We start from the raw sequence: 18,248 nt of genomic DNA, 5'->3' as shown, positions 1-18,248 counted from the left end.
GTATGTACCTTATTTAGATATTATTTTACTTTCCTTACTAAACTTATCTAAACCATGCCACTCTATAGGGTATTATAGTTATTTCTCCCCTACACATAGTCGTGATAAGGCTATAAATGGGAAGACCACATGTCCTAGTTGATCGCTAACTAGTTAGCGACGTTCACTCTCACCAAAAGAACTAGAAAATCAACTTGAAACCTAGAATTCATGCACACAGGCATGTGTCCCATACCATATAACCTTGTGCCAAATCCAAAATTTAGAACAATGACCTAATTTTACTTCTTAATCTGATTTTTAGGTATTCTACTTATTCGTCATTAGATTTATCACTAAAACCACATTTATACCATTTCTCTTGCTTGCTAGGATTGTCAAATAACATCTATTTCATCTTAACTCAAATCTCTTTACACATATGCCCAAACTATAAGTAAGCATATAATTGGAAATCAAACACTACTTTTCTTTATGGTGATTAACCTATAAGAACTAACATTCTAAACATCATTCAAGGTTTATATGCATTACATAATCTCATCTAGCAGCCTTAAACATGCCTTAAATCTTAACATATATCCACAATTATCATCATGTATCAATTTACCTTTAACATGCAATATGATAATGAACAACATCCTGATTATGCAACTTGACTAATATCATGGACATTATCATCATCATCAAGGTTCACAAAACAATAGCAATAATTTGAATTAAACCCTAATATAGCAAGGCATACTTACCTCGATTTGCAGAAAAACCAATCGCTCAAACAAACTTTCTTTTCTCTAATATAGTCAGATGATTAATCTAGAAATCTCTCTTTTCCTCTCTGAATTTTGTGTGTTTAGGGATTGGTATAATAACCTCTAAAATGGAGCAACATGTCTTTTATAAACTAAAGTTGTGTTCAACACACAGATAGGTATCTATTACTAAAATTTGAATTTCATGTGAATTTATCTTATCTAGCTAAAATGACATGACAAATAGTCATGAGTATACACGGTTGTGTGTCACCTAGAACCCACATTTTAACTTTCAAAATCATGCTAACTTATGTAAAACGACTATCTTATCCTTGAGATGTACTTATAGGTGTCACACTTATAATATTTTATATGATTTCTATTATCCTTTGAAAGGTGCTAGCAATCCCAAAACAGTTAATTTTGCCTCTTCAAAACAATTAATTTTGCCTCTTTAAAACTTGGTTTATTGGTGTGACCTTTTATGTTCATCGTGGTATAGGCATGAGTTTTGTTTTAAATGATTTGAAAGGCATCTGAAAACTCAAAAACTCTAGTAAACATCTAGCAATGTGTCATAGCCCTTAAACCACGATAAAGAAATACTTCATCAAACCTAATATCTCTAATCATTCTTTTTGTATAGGTACTATCCTTTTGTTGTCCAATCTAGATCGATTTCAAACTTTGGAATCATCAATCCTAATTTTGATTCTATGTGAATTGTTAATTCAAATATTCAGAACACGTCATTACGAACATCCTTTGCATGACTTACATTACATTCTTATTAAAGATTCGATTTCCAATGTTCATCGATGTTCACTTCAAAACTCAAATCTAGGTTGAATCATCAAATATTCAAAACCTAATACTTTTCGAGTTAATGGATTTCATCTTGATCACATTTATCTCCATACACAAATAACATATGACCAATAGGGTGTGTTATATAAGAAGTGGTTGACCTTGTATTTATATACCGTATGAATCACATGTATCTATATCGAATTCGATCATGATGTCTCATGCCAAAGGATTATTTTGTACACAAGTATGATCTTAGATAAGTCATTGATTATCATTTAGTAACCATGTGACTTAACGTTATTGGTCATGTTTGAAAAATGGTTCTCTAATTGTTGATCCATACTAATACCTTAATGACATGACCATCATTATCACCTATACTAATGTCATCTCATGACATTCAATGAAGGTATTTGATATGCTTACTATATGATGTAATTACCCAAGTTATGTCACGTCTGTAGAGAACAATTTGATGAAATAGTTTGTATATTAAGTGAGTCATCTAGATTGTTCACATACATATTTTATATTATCACAAATAAGGAAAACAACTTTTGCATATGAACAAAATGAATACTTCTTTTTTTAATAAGCCATGATAAGTGTACATATAAGATAAAATGTCCTGGAACTGACAACATGATTGATTCCTAGGGCATACTCTAATAAAACTCTCTCTTGTGCTAGAGCCATTTCATTTGCTATTGTATCATAGACCCATCTCCTTAAGATAATGGTTCAACTGTTTTAGTGTCTTACCTTAGTCAGTGGGTCAATAATGTTCACTTTGACAGTGTTTTCTAAATTATAATCTCTTTAATTCCATCGAATTCTCTTAAAATGTGATATTTTCATTGAATATATTTAAACTTTTGATACACTCTTGGTTCTTTTGCCTGTGTAATAGCACTAGTATTGTCACAAAACATGGTTATCAGATAAGCCATGTTTGGAACCACACCAAGTTTAGATACGCATATCCATATAACCTCTTTTACAACTTCTAAAGTAGCAGTATATTCAACTTTTATAATAGTGTTAGTTGTGATTGACTATTTGGAACTTTTTTAACTAACTACACCCTTATTACAAATAAATATGAACCTTGATGTAGACTTTTTATTGTCAATGTTCGATTGAAAATCGAAGTTTGAGTATCCTTGAATGTGTAACTCTGAACAATCATAACTCAAAACAAGGTCCTAAGTCCTTTTTAAGTATTTAAAGATTGATTTTATAGTTGACCAATGCTTCTCCCTTCGATTGGCCTGATATTTACTCGTTACACTTAGGACAAATATTATGTCAAATCTTGTTCATAGCATTATGTACATGAGTCCACCTATAACCAAATATATGACACATTACACATCCATTGTCGCTCTTCATTGGTTTTTGGACCCATAACTTTAGAAATATAAACATCATGAGTAAAAGGCAAAAGTCTTTTTTCTGAGTTTTCCATGTTAAATCTTTGCAACAACTTTTCTATATACAGTTTTTTGAATAATCTTATTATCTTCTCTATTCTATCTCTATAGATATGAATTCCAAGGACGTATACAACATCTCCCAAATCTTTTATTGAAAAGTTTATGGATAACTAGATCTCAACCTCATTCATCATGTCATTGTCATCAATCATTAGTAGTATGTCATCTATATATAATATGAGAAAAGTAATGACATGATCTTTAACCCATTTGTAAACATAGGGTTCATCTGGATTCTTTTAAAATCAAATGATTTGATTGTTTCATTGAATCAAATGTTCCAACTTCTAGAAGTTTGTTTCAATCCATAAATGGATTGATGCAACTTACATACCTTATGTCTTTCGAAAGTGGATTCAAAACCTATAGGTTGTTCCATATATATGTTTTCCTCAATAAATCCATTAAAGAAAGTGGACTTGACATCCATCTACCAAATTTCATAATTATTGTATGTTATAATAGGTAGCATTATCCAAATGGATTTAATCATAGCCACTAGCAAAAAAGTGTCCTTATAATCCAACTTTTCACTACTAGTCTACTTTATAGGTCTTCATCTATCCATCTTTGCCAATCTTTCTCTTAGAGGCCCATTTATAGCAAATAGGAAAATTCCTTCTGATGGATTAACAAGTGTCTAAACTTGATTGGCATGCATGGATTCTATTTCAAAATTCATTGCTTCTAGCCATCTACTTAAATCAATATCCAATATAGCTTCCTTATAACTTTTAGGATCAGTATTATGATTTGTTTATCCTACTAAGTAAGATTCAAAATCTTGCTTATGAAGATATTCGTATCTTTTTAAAGGTTTAGATACTCTAGAAGATCTTTGAACTATAATTGATGCATCAAATACAGAGGTTTGTTAAGAGGACTCTCTTGGCTCAGCTTTTTTTATCTAAGGCTTTTCAAAATTATCTTTAAGCTTTACTATTCTTCTCACATCTTCTTCTTGCAATGACTCCCTCTCTAAGAAATGCGTATTTCTGTTGATCAAAATTTTTTGATCAACTGAGAAGTAAAAGTAATGTCTTAAACAATCTTTAGGATATCCTATGAACTAAACCATTTTAGACTTGACATCCCGCTTATTGATTTTAAATAATTTAACATAAGCTAGACATCCCCAGACTTTAAGGTAATTGATATTGGGAGGCTTATCATACCACATCCCATATAGTGTTTTTTGAACTGATTTGACCAGTGCTTTGTTTAGAATATATGCAACGATAAGTAATGTATATCCCCACAATGATGTCAATAGGACTATAAAACTTACCATGGATTGTACCATATCTAATAGGGTATAATCCCTCATTTCTTATACACTATTATGTTATAGTGTGTATAAAGGAGTCATCTGGGATATGATTCCATTTTCCCTTTGATAATCTTCAAATTTTATACTTAAATATTCACCTCTACGATCTAATCGTAAGACCTTGATATTCTTTTAGGATTATTTCTCTATTTTTTTCCTGAATCCTTTGAACTTTTGAAGGATTCAGATTTGTATTTCATTAAATACACATACCTATACCTTGAATAATCATTAGTAAAGGTGATGAAGTATAGAAAACCACCTCTTGCTATTTCACTAAATAACCTACATACATCAGAATGTATTAGTTCTAGTAGTTTTTTGGATCTTTCCCCTTTGATTTTGAAGGGCGATTAGATTATTTTTCCTTGAAGACAAGATTTACAACTTTGATAGGGTTCAAAACCCAAAGAATTCAAAATTTCATTTGTTTCTAATTTCATTATCCTTTTGTCTCCTAAGTGACCTAATTGATAATGCCAAAGTAACCTTAGATTAATTTCTTCTCAAGGTCTTTCATTCATGATAACATCTATAATATTTAGATCATTTAGTTCTAAAACATATAAACCATTTGTATTTATCGCTTTGCCAACCAGAGAATTTCTAAAATGAATCAAACATTTATTATAATTGAACTACACTTTGTAACCATTTTTATATAAGACAAATATAGAAATTATCTAGTAGTTTTAGCAAAATACAAAACCCTGTAGAGTCTCAACTGCAACTCTTGCTTCATTGGCCATCTTCAAAATGACTTCATTCTCAAATAGTGTAGAACTATTTTGCAAGTCTTGGAATGACACACTTATGTAAGATTTAGTTGTTGAATCTAATACCCAAATTTGATCATTTGAATTAACATTTAACTTAACTGTTGTCACAAATGAAGTAAATATGCCTACTTTCTTTTCTTTCAGACTCTGAAGGTATAGAGGACACTCCTCTTCCAGTGCCCGTCTTTGTTACAGTGGAAGCATTGCCCTTTGGCCTTGGCCTTCTTTGTATTGGTTTGGACTTTCTTCAAGTTTCTTTTCTTTGGTCCAACTTTGGACCTTTCTGGGGTGGTTTGTGTTTCTCTTCATGAAACACAAATATTGGGAAAATACAACAAAGAAAAAATTGGTTTTATTAGTGTCTTATAAATGTGAATTGAAACCCCTTTTTATTACATAATCTCATTAGCTCCTACTATTTTATTTGAATCTCACACTCCCTCAAACAGGATCAGAAAATTCTGTTAGATAAAATTTCTAGTGGGGAATCGAATTCTTATTAAACGTAATTAATTTGACATAATAGAAATCTTAGTACCCTTGGTTAGTTAAATTTAACCATCATGCTTCCTAAAATGACATTCTTATTATGTCCTCACATAATAGAATTATTGGTCATAATGTAAATAACCATCTAAAAACAAGATAAATTTAATTTTATGACATAAATTTCATATCTCTCAAATAATAGAAATATTGAGATATTAAAACTTATGTGACAAAATTTAATTATCCTATGATAGGAGACATTGATTCAATAATTTTTATTAAGGAGATTTAGGTTTAACTTAATATTTAATCAAGTTCATTTTTGTATGACATAACTACATCACATATATGCAAAATATAAATCATGGTGGGATGACCATGAGAGTTTTGAAATTACAACCAAATGACAAACTATTCACCTACGTCAAGTCTTCATCTGGATTGCTTTCAAGTTCTCGTACATCTGCTCTGATTACATTTAAAACTTAAGCACGTAGGCCCGATAAATAAAATTAAAATACATTAAATAAATGGGATGGAGTTATTTAATACAACCCCCTTTAATAAAAGATATTACAACCCAGTTACTTAAATTTTGAAAAATAGCAAATTAACCTATTATCATCCATAAATAATTCATCCATTCAAGGACTAAATTAGTATTTAATATTAAAAATGAACTCATTCATATCCAATTAAACATCAATCCATAAAATTTGATCTAATAAAAATTAATAAACAACATACAATGATTCAATTACAAATGGTATCATGAATAATATAAATACTCCTTAATATTTATATTATGTAACATTTACGTAAAAATTGGGTCATGATGTCATGCACACTAATGCAATTTAATATTATTATTTTTCAAAATATAATCAAATGACTATATCAACTCTCACATTGAATTTATATTAGGTGTTAGTTGGTACATGTACAGTATAAAAAAAACTATTATATTTTTTTTATGCCAACTCTCACACTCAATTACCATTAAGAGCTAATTGATATTTGTGGATAACATTATCATTTAATCAACATTAAACAAAGTGAAAAGGGCAAATGCATCATTTCACATGCCTTCTAAAATGTTCAATTTCATGTCAATATTAGATCATATCTTAACACCCAATCATCATTAGTGCAAGCTGACATACATGCAAAATTTACTATTTTGTCAAATTGAACTAAATTAAGCAATAAGCATTCATGGCCATTCAAACACATTATGCATATTCTCTCACGATGCATTATAATTTTTATAGATCATATGTAATTACATTAATTACATGCATTATTATCTTCGTCCAAGTGTCTTAATCAACATTAAAACATTATTTTACATGTCCAAAAGAGAGCTTGAAAAATCCCGAATTTTTATTATGGACCATTCCTGGCATATATGTTCACAAATTAATATATAATTATATATCAATGCCTTAATGCATATACCATACTTGCATGCCTCTAATACGTGTATTCCATGTACAATACATAAAATAACATCTAAGAAATTCCACCAAGTATATCATATACTCAAGGAGGCCAAAACATACACATAGCATTGAGTTTTTATCTTTTTTACAATTTTTAACCCAAATCACATAACAAGCTACACATGCATGCCCTTAAATCAATTCTTAATGCACCATACACAAAATAAACCTAAAATCTCAGTATACATGGTTACCGTGACATGCATCCTAATTCCATGAATCAAAAATTCATTAAACAAGGTAAAATGCACAAGCATGTCAAGAACAAGCCTACTTTCATGCATCCTATGAACACTTCATTGTGTACCTGTCATATATAACATGCTTTTCATCTTAAAATTACTAGAACATGAAGAGTAAATCAAAAACCCAACAAAGAAGAGTTCATGCTTGGAAAAAATGATTTCAAGGCAAAAGGAAAACATGCATGCATATATGTGATACATATACATATTCATATGCATATTAAAGATATTTTTGGGTCAAAATGGACGTGCAAGGAGCTCTTTTAGCTTTTATACCATTTTGAAAGAAAGGATGAAGAGAATAGATGAAACATGTCATACATGAATAAGAGAGAAAAATAAATGTATACAAAATCAACCAAAGAAAGTTAGGAGATTTACTTACTCTTTTGCCTCTTATAAGGATATGGGATGATGGATTGAGCTCCTCATTTGAAGAGCGTCCAAAGAATGGCACCATCAAGCCAAAAATTCCTCCTTGGCCAAAAGACACATAGAGAGGAGAGGCTTTTCTAATTTTAGTGAGAGATATATTAGCTCAAATGAACTTAGTAAGTTTAAAATGAACTAAAGGTAACATTATATATTAAAGGGTTTAGTTAACAATTAACTAATTGTCATTAGTCCTTGTAAATTCACAATTGAAAGTGACTATGCTAGTATATCAAACATATATATTAGCCACCTTAATCTATTTCACTAACATCTTAACCTTTAAAATGTTAATTTTTGCATCCATATAACATTTTATATGATTTTCATTATCCTTCGGAAGGTGCTAGCAAACCCCGGATAATTAATTCTCCCTTTTTAAGGCTGTTTTATTGGTGTGACCCTTTAGGTTCACCATAACATAACCGTGAGTTTTCTTTTGAATGATCTAAAAGGCATCTGAAAACTTAATGCCTATAGTAAATATCTAGCAATACGCCATAGCCCCTAAACCACAATGAAGAAATACTCCATTGAATCTAATATCTCTAATCATATGTTCTGTATAGATAATATCCTTTTGTTATCCAATCTAGATTGATTTTGAACTCATAGATCGTTAAAATCCTAATTTCCATTCTCTACGAATCGTCGATTCAAATACTTGAAACATGTCATTATGAACATCTTTCACATGATTCGTATTACACTCTTGCCAAAGATTTGATTTTCAATATTTATCGACATTCACTTCAAAACTCAGATCTAGGTGGAATAACGAATATTCAAAATCTTATACTTTTTGAGTCAATGGATCCTATCTTGATCATCATCCGTCTTCATATACAAATAACGTATAACCAATATGATTTGTTGTACACAACATGAATCATGCATATTTATATCTGATTTAACCATGATGTCCCACGTTAAAGGATTACTTCGTATACTAGTATACTTTTACGATAAGTCATTGACTATGATTTAATGATCATGTGACTTATTGATGGAGGCATTGTAGGAGTGTCGAGCCATCAAAGAGATTTGTTACATATTCTGGTTAAGCCAATTACGAGGAGCAAAGCTAAGAAAATGCAACAGGCTTTAGTTGGGCTCGTGGAGGGCTTAGAGACTAAAATCAGCTCACTCAAGGATGATTGGATGCTTGAAGGAGCCAACAGAAAGGTCCACTTGATTCAGGCCCAAGCTTATACATAGATAGACTTTGAACGACCATAACTTTTGATCCGGGAGGAGTTACAAGGTCTCAAATATATCAACACCAAGCTCATTTCAAGCTTTATAAAACAACCAACTTCACTGGTTGCGCCCAATTTGGAGGCCCAAATAAAAACTGTTTCAGTGTGAATTATGCAGTTTTTGTCTTACTAAATTTAGGATTTTCGGTTTTTATGATTGTGATCTTGTTTGTGACTGGGCTAGACTTTATTGAGCCTAATTGACATATTTTCTTTTAATTTAATTAATGTTTTGGGTAGTTAATTAGGTAATAGACTTAGAAAGTTTGGAAGTTCGTTGGGTCATAGGTAGTTTAGGGTTAAATTGGCATTGTACTATATAAACTAAAATTTTCATGATGAATAGATCTTTGGCCGATATTTGCACAATTTTGCTTACTGTTGAAACTAGAGGAAAAGACTATTTCCCACACAAATTATGTTGAATTCTCAAAGTTTCCCCCGTTAACTTTGAAAATCCCATTTACCTATCCATGACCATTTAAATCTGTTAATTTTAAGGGTAAAATCATTACTTTATATTTAATATTAAAAATAAACTTAAATATGATTTCATTTCCCCCTAAAATTTAAAAAACTAACTTTTCTCCCCTAAGCCAAGTTTGAAAAGATCACATTTCCCCCCTAGGGTTTAGTTTCTAAACCCGTTCACGTTCTCCAGCTCCATCGCTAGCCGTCTATCCCTTCCGATAGTTTCTCTTCCACTGATGACTCGCCTCAACTCCACCCCAACCCATCTAGCATCAAGAGAGTCGTCTAGAAAGAGAAATCGTCTTTATCTAGGAAGACAATCGTCTTCCTAGATGACATCTCTCAGTACCGGATAGGTTAGGGTAGAGTTAAGGCGGGCCGTCAGTGGAAGAGAAACCATCGGGAGGGAGAGACGGTCGGCAATGGTGCCAGAAAAAGTGAACAGGTTTGGAAACTAAACCTTGGGGGGTAAATGAGATCTTTTCAAACTTGGCTTAAGGAATAAAATATTAGTTTTTAAACTGTTAGGGGGAAAAATGAGATTAAATTTTCAGGAGTTAGGGTTCCATTAAATTTAACTGGTCATGGGTGGGTAAATGGTATTTTCAAAGTTAACAGGGGAAACTTTGAGAATTCAGCATAGTTTGGGTGGGAAATAGTCCTTTGAACTTATCAAACTTTTCTTATGTGTTCACCATTACGATTCCTAGGTTAATTCGATCCCATATCGATTCAGGTTAAAGGTCATTCAGTGACGAAACTATTCAGTCTGGGGGAAAATATATTCTTGGGCATTGGGTCTTGCGTCAAATTGTCAAGGTTCGCATCACTTATTTTTATTGGTCATGTTTGAAAAATAGTTCTTTAACTATTAATCCAAACCAATACTTTAATGACTTGGCCATCATTGTCACTTGCACTAATGTCATCTTATGACTTTCAACAGAGGTATTTGATATGCCTACTATGTGATATAATTGCCTAAGTTATGTTACATCTCTAAGGAACAATTTGATGACTCAGTTTGTATATTAAGTGAGTCATTCAAACAATTCACATACATTTTTTATATTATCGTAAATAAAGAAAACAATTTATGCATATGAACAAAAAGACTACTTCTTTTATTAATAAGCCATGATAAGTGTACATATAAGATAAAATGTCGTGGAATCAGCAAAAGAATGTTACCTAGGGCATACACTAACATTATAAAACTCCATAAAGAGTAACATCTCTACCTTACTGACCTTATGATCCAAATAGCAAGCTTTCAACATGTCCTTTAACACCTAGTTAGTCTTCTCAGTTTGACCATTTATCTATAGGTGATAACTTGTACTAAATACAAAATTTGTGCCTAATTACTTGTGCAAACTATTTTAGAAAGCTAGCACAAACCATCTCTATTTGATATAATGGTCTTGAACACTGCATACAGTAAAACAATCTCTCTCACATAGAAGTTCCCTAATTGATTAGTAAGTCGGTGTCTTTAATAGGTAAGAAATTCACTGTTTTAATCAATCTATCCACAATAACCCATAATGCATTATAACCACTTTAAACTCTTGGAAGCCGAACAATAAAGTCCATAAAGATATGTTTCCACTTCCACTTAGACACACTTAAAGGCTAAAGCAATCTTGATGGTCTTTGGTGCTCGATGTTAACTTGTTAATAGTTAAGAAACTTAAAAAAAAATACTAATTTACATAACTTTTCATACTTAACAACCAAAAACTCCTTTTCAAATCCTGAAACATCTTTACACCCTAGGATAGGTAGTGTAAAGAGGGTTAAGAGCCATTAAAAGACTTTTCTGCCTGACCCATTAACTGGTGGAATAAATAACCTATCTCTAAACTTGAGAACACTATCATCCACTAGAAAATCTATCTTTAGCCTATCTTAAGCTCTTTAAACTTTAGTCTTACACCAATCATCAACTAATTGAGCAGCCTTGATCTCTTTAAACAACATGGACTTGATCTCTAATTTGGCTAAAGCCTTAATCTCAAACTCAATCTATTTTTGGTTTAGGTTTGTTTGAATCTCTCTCTAAACCATCAACTATGACATAAACACTTTTATGCCAATGATATCTGTTATTACATTTGCTTTGCCCGGATGGTACTTGATAGCATAATTGTTGTCCTTTACTAACTTGAGTCATCTTTTCTATCTCATGTTTAATTCTTTCTAAAAGAAGAAGTATTTGAGCTTCTTGTGATTAATGTAGATATTGCATTTGTTCTTATATAGGTAGTGCCTCTACATCTTAAAAGCAAACATTGTTGTTGTAACCTTTAAATCATCAGTAAGGTGTTTGCTCTCAAAATCTTTTAACTATCTCAAGAAGTATGCAATCACCTTGTCTTACTACATTAACACTACTCCCAATCTATTATAAGAGGTATTTATGTATAAATCATACTCGACCCTATCCTTCGATAGGGCCAACATAAGAGTATAAGTTAATTTCTTCTTTAACCCTTGGTAACTCTCCTTACAGGCATCTAACCACTGAAATTGAGTTTCCTTTTTAGTAAAAGTAGTGAGAAGTCTTGCTAGTCTAGCAAAATTCCTCTATGAATTGTTTGTAGTACCTAGCCAGTCTTAGAAAACTTTGAGCCTCTTTCATAATCTTTGGCCTTTGCTAGTCTAACATTATCTCAACCTTACTAGGATCAATTGATATACCCTTTATTGAAACTACATGGCCTAAGAATACAACTTGGTTTAATATTTTGAAAACTTTCTATAGAGTTTCTTTTCTCTCAATCTTTTTAGGGTAAACCTTAGGTGTTTCTCATGCTTCTCATGACTTCTAGAATCCACCAAAATATTATCAATGAACACTTTAATGAACTTATCCGAATAGTCATAGAATACCCTATTTATCAAATTCATAAACACCACAGGGTTAGTTGTTAGTCCAAACAACATCACTACAAACTCAAAGTCTACATTCCTCATCCAAACAGTTGTCTTAGGTATTGTAACATTGCTCAAAGGGTGTTATTATCCTTTCTTCAAAATTTTAATTTTAGGCTTAGATCAGATATAGGTCGAATTTGGGTGAAAATAAAAGATATAATTTTGATCAAGCCAAAATCATATTTAGGTCTTGTTTGGGCCTAATAATTGGCCGAAGCATGAAAAATTAAAACAAAAAAGAAAACTAAAGGAACAAATAAAAAAGAAAAATAAAAGTCCAAAGTGGAGAGAAATCTACTACCCTTATTTTGGTTGTTGATTTCCACTAAAACTGCCACAATTCTTCTCTCATCAACATAATAAAAGAGAGAGAATTTTAAAGGAAAGAGAAATCAACAAAAGAGGGCAAAATTCTTGCTTGGTAACCAAAAATATTGAAGAAAAAACTGAGGAAACCAGTTGAACTAGTCATCAAATGCCTTGCACCTGCCTTAATGTTAGATGCTAAAAAGAAAGGAAGGCATGAGGAGAAAAATAAGCCACCAATGACCAAGAAAAAGGTCACTGGTGGCAACATTAAGAGAGGAAAAATGAGCAGCGATTACTGCCTTTTCTTACTATAAAATCCAAAGGAAGAGAAGATGAAATTTTCCTTAAGTTATATGAATTCTTAGCATTTTTATGGATGATTTTGGTAGTAGTATCCATTGGAATTTGGTGTAGTCTTTGCAAGGATTAAACCTTAAAACTGGAAATATGAAACTTATAACTTGAATCTTAAATATTAGTTAAATGAACCTTGCATGTGCTTATGTGCTTATGTTCCAAGTTGTTGTTGACTATTGTGTGCTGAATCCTTGTTTGAGAATTCTTGAAATTTCCTATGATTCTTGAAGAAAAACTTGGTTAGGATTCTTGTTGCTTCATAGATGTGGCTGGATAGAATTTTTCTTTGTTAATAGCATATGCAAACATGGTTTTATACGCCACATTATTCTATTTGTTTGATAATGAAATTGGGGTTATAGAAGTCTTCCCATGTGATGATTTTCAGTGGAGTTCTTCAGTGTAATAGGTATGGAATTTCATTGATAAATTGGTAGTTGGGTGTGTCTACTAATAGGAATGGGTACCAGCCATGAAATTGGCTAGGAAAAACCTCTCCACAAATGCCAAAATTATGTATGAAGTGACATTAATTTTGGAAATTATGGCTAGTTAAAAGCCATGTTTAGGCTAAAAATTAAACTTTTGGGGATGCCAATGTGTTTTCGGAAGGTACACTATGAAAATGTTGCACTAATTCCTGAAAGTGATATGTTCAAATTGTTCAATGGGTGTGGAATGTTACGTGTCTATATAGGCTAGTCAGTAAGGCATGTTTGGCTTAAAAAATGTGCCTATCGAGGACATCAACGAGCTTTTGAAAGGTATCCTATGGGACTACCACACACTCATGAATATGATGCATTCGAGCCATGATTCTGGATTGGATTTTTGACAAAAAAAATAGGTTGCAAGCCACCCTAAGAGTTAGCCTAACAATTCCTTTTGCAACCATCAATTTTATTTTTTAAGAAATAAGTTTTCCACTATTGTAAATAGGTTTTAAAGTAAACTTTTACATACGATAAAATGATAACCCGCTAAATTTTAATCGATTTTGGTGATGTATTATGACTGGGGAGAATTGTACGTCAACCTATCAAATTGAACATCTAAATACGATGGAAGATTTGATGTATTTCAAAGAAAAAAATATCTGGACATGACGATTAAGCAAATAATTAAAATTAAGATTAATTTGATTTATATTTAAGGTTAAAAGTCATGAAGAGTAATCCGAGGGGTTAAATACCTAAGAAATAAATTTGATATGAATACAAGAGATACCTAAATGGTTAGATACCTGAGGGAAATATTTAATGCAAATACAAGAAATACATAAGGGGTTAAACATTAGAGAGGAGATAATAGATATGATCAAAGAAAGAGAGAATCACAAGTAAAGAATAAATTGGACTCGAGATAAGTTCGAAAGTGTTATAAGAGATTGGGTATCAATAGGGATTGAATTTCCCGATGAGATTTGATATTATTTGATACTTATAGGACATTGAGATTGAGATTATTAGGTTGGCAAGGGAGTACCCATGACATAGGTATACTTATAGATAGGGTAAAGTCCAATGATTGATATCTTTAAATTGAGAGACACATCATTGTTAGGACTCTAAGTCTATTGAACGGCTAGGACTTCTTGAGGTGTAAATAGCCTATTGATTTAAGGGTCTAGGACTTACTAAGGTGTAGATAACCCATTAATTGAGAGATCTAGGACTTACCAAGACTTAGATAGTCTTTTGATTAAGGGGTCTAAGATTTACTAGGACATAGATAATTTATTGACTGAGGGTCCATTGATTGATTTAGCTAGGATCATGAGTTTGTTAAATGGTGATGAGTGATTAAACAATCTAGACTAGAGAAAGATTGCCTTGAAAGTAGTCATTAGAGTAGGTATACTGATTCTTTAAAATTGGGGTTACATACTGATAGTCTAAGATCGAGATCAAGATAACTTATGTAGTAAAGGAATGGGAAATAGATTGAGAATGAGATGGTAGGATAGTGTAACACGTCACTCCAAATATATACCCATACATAGAATATGTATCTAAAGAGGTATGTCTAACTAAAACTTCACATGCAGAGAATTAATGTCAAAAATTTTTATTAATGAAAATCCCATAATCCTAAAGGTGTATTAATTATTACATAAAAATCAAACATATAAATTTGAAAAGGCATCTTATCAGCTAAATGTGCATTAACATAAATGAGAAATAACAAAATATATCAAATGTCTAGTTATAATAAAAATGACAAAATCGCCCCTGCCCTCATACGCTACCATAAGCTGACCCACTAGCTCTTTTGCTGCCACACTGATGTTCTATAACTTTATTTGCAAAGCCATAAGAATAGAGCATATGAACAGAGTATACTCAATAAGTAAACAATCTCATATATCCACATATCTATAAATCCTAATATCAAATTATCTGATATTTTGTGTGTTAGAGTAAATGCCCTAGAGCCAACTGATTTGATATTTGTAATTGTAATTTATCTCATTAATTAATAAAAAGATTTATAGTTATTTAGTTTATATGCTTGTCTATTATATGTTTGTGTGAATAACATGCCCTAAAAATAATAAACTTGTGACAACAGGATTAGATGACTAATTGTGGGAACGTTATGCACATATTAGATAGTCATGCTAGAAATTTCCATATTCCTAACATTGCAATTGCCAAGGGCACATGTAATGGTGATGAGATTATCATAATGTTGAGTGACCCTACAAAAAAGTGGCGATAGTTCTCATATATCGAAATTGTTTGTTGACAACTTAGTGTAACACATAGGTGCATGTTGTAGACGTGTTCATCAGACTAACCCCACCAGAGGATATCTATATGAATGGTTGCTCCAATGTCTTTGGAATAAATCCTTTGAATACCAAAGGTGCATGTGATCATTTGATTTGAGGTTGTCAGACCATCTCTTTTAAGGATTAGTATAGTTTGACACTATCTAACATATCACCATAATAGGGGTATCATAAAGGTAGTAAATGACTATATCGTGAGATACATAAAGGTTATGATTGATCAATAAAGGATTCGCCACTCTTGAACACAAGAGAAAATATCTCATATGCGAATGCTAAAAGACATTCATGACTACTTAAATATGTGGCCACAGTGAGATGAAGTTGTAGTTTAATTTGTGTAAGTATCAACTTATATCAAGGAACTACTAAGATAGACACACATTTATGTCTTAACCTCTAGAGATATTGTTTGGCGAAAAGGTTGAATTATACATAATTGTGATATTGTAAAAGCTTATAGAAATGTTCCCTAACACTTTGTCATCTTGGTGGCCATGATGCTTTACTAGAGGCGATCTTGGTTAGTGTCTAAATTTAACCTGAATTCAAACACTATAGGTTCAATAGAAAGCTTATGGGTCACATGCATTAAGGGGTTTATATGAACCATGAGGCAAGGATTGTTTGATAACAATCCATGATCATGGAAAAAGAGAAACATATAAATGTGTTTTTACTAGAATCATTTGATATGTACAATGCCACATGGCAACGTGTAAAGGCACTGCATGATTTTGGCTAAACCTTCTTAAGAGTTCGACCAAGTGAGGCTAAATGATGGATACGAGTCAACTAGCTATGTTAACTCGTAAGTAAGGTGTTTTAGTTAAACAGGGATTCTTCAAGGTCCTTATTTGATAGAAAGTTTAAGTTGAATTGGAATCTTAAGTTAATTAGGATTCTTATGCATTAAAACTTTTAATAAATTAAGAGTCATAATTTAATAAAAACTCTTAGACACCTTATCACTTAAGTAGTTAGAGTTCTAACTAACTTAAGATTTATACATACCTTATAAATAAAGGTGTTTAGTTTGAGTCAATTTTTTTAACATAACAATCCTAAACATATTCATCTTAAACACACATTTCTATAGTTAGAATCTTACTGACACAAGCTTCTATTATCGTGATCTAATTTCCAAGATCTAGTCAATAGAAGCCTTAATAGTCTTCTTTCTAGATCGCCTCCTATTTGTGCTTTGCTTAGATAGCAAAGAGCTGCCTCAAGAGGATTGGCTAGTGATATTTACATAGCCACGTGAAGCCTTAGAGGAGCCAATAGTGTAGGTATAATTTTTAAACACTTTATACGTGTTTAACATGTTCAAGAATCTATACATTAAAACAAATATCCTGAATGAGTTTTAAGATCTTTGATATTGTTTTAAAATTTTTAATTCCACCACATTACTAGTTAATGGAACCCTGAAACTCTACACTGTGTTCATAATTCTCCTATCAGCATGAATGTTTATCTAGCATCCCCATTACCCATTCAAAATATCATACCACCTAGAGCCTAAATCCATATTAGAAGAGTCATCCTAAATGACTAAATCCACATGATGTTTATTGGCATCCCAAACATTCGATGAAAGTATAAAACATCCCATATATCAATCATAAAGTGCACCTATTGCATGTGCCAACCAAGCTTAGGGCTATGGATACCATATCATGAGGCAATGAGACCTTAGACCTCTATTGCTATCACACAAGCATCTCAAATTCTTTGATGCCTATTATCAATGCTAAATCATCTAAAGGTATTAGTGTCATATGGACTTGCCATGATGCTTCTACTATCATAATGCGTATAGATTGGTGTTTCTAAATATGTAATCTATCTTTTTTGAGTTTCAATTAAGAGCCATTCTAGTTAGGGCCCATGTTATCGTCCACATAGTTAGACATACCCATATAAGCCTTTGTTAAGGCATTGCATCTTTTTTAATCAAAATCTACCGTTACAAAGGTAGAATAGTCATTTTTAAACTCATATGTTCATTTTGGAACTCTATAAATTCTTTACTAACTCTTTATACTTTTGTTCTCAATTTTCCCAAATGTATAGGGGTGTGTACCCTTTACAAATGGGTGTTTATACCTTTAATCCACATAGCTTGAAACCTAGCCACATAGGTGTGTATCTTTGAGGCAAGGTACACAACCGTATGTCCATTCCTAATTCCATACACATGTGGCTTTAATTAACATGGGGAGGATTTCCCTTAAAAGCAAATGGGAGTTTGTCATAGACACACAAATATGTATT

The 18,248-nt window shown here is 31.8% G+C and overlaps 1 protein-coding gene across 1 annotated transcript in view; it reads left to right on the top strand.

Moving 5' to 3' along the window:
• Positions 1-18,248, top strand: part of LOC123228802 — a 48,753-nt gene that overhangs the window by 15,795 nt on the left and 14,710 nt on the right. The window lies entirely within an intron of this gene.

The sequence above is a fragment of the Mangifera indica genome, chromosome 11 (assembly GCF_011075055.1).
Source record: "Mangifera indica cultivar Alphonso chromosome 11, CATAS_Mindica_2.1, whole genome shotgun sequence".
NCBI lineage: Eukaryota > Viridiplantae > Streptophyta > Magnoliopsida > Sapindales > Anacardiaceae > Mangifera > Mangifera indica.
Note: the sequence above shows the minus strand (reverse complement) of the source record. Positions and strands in the feature narration are given on the sequence as shown.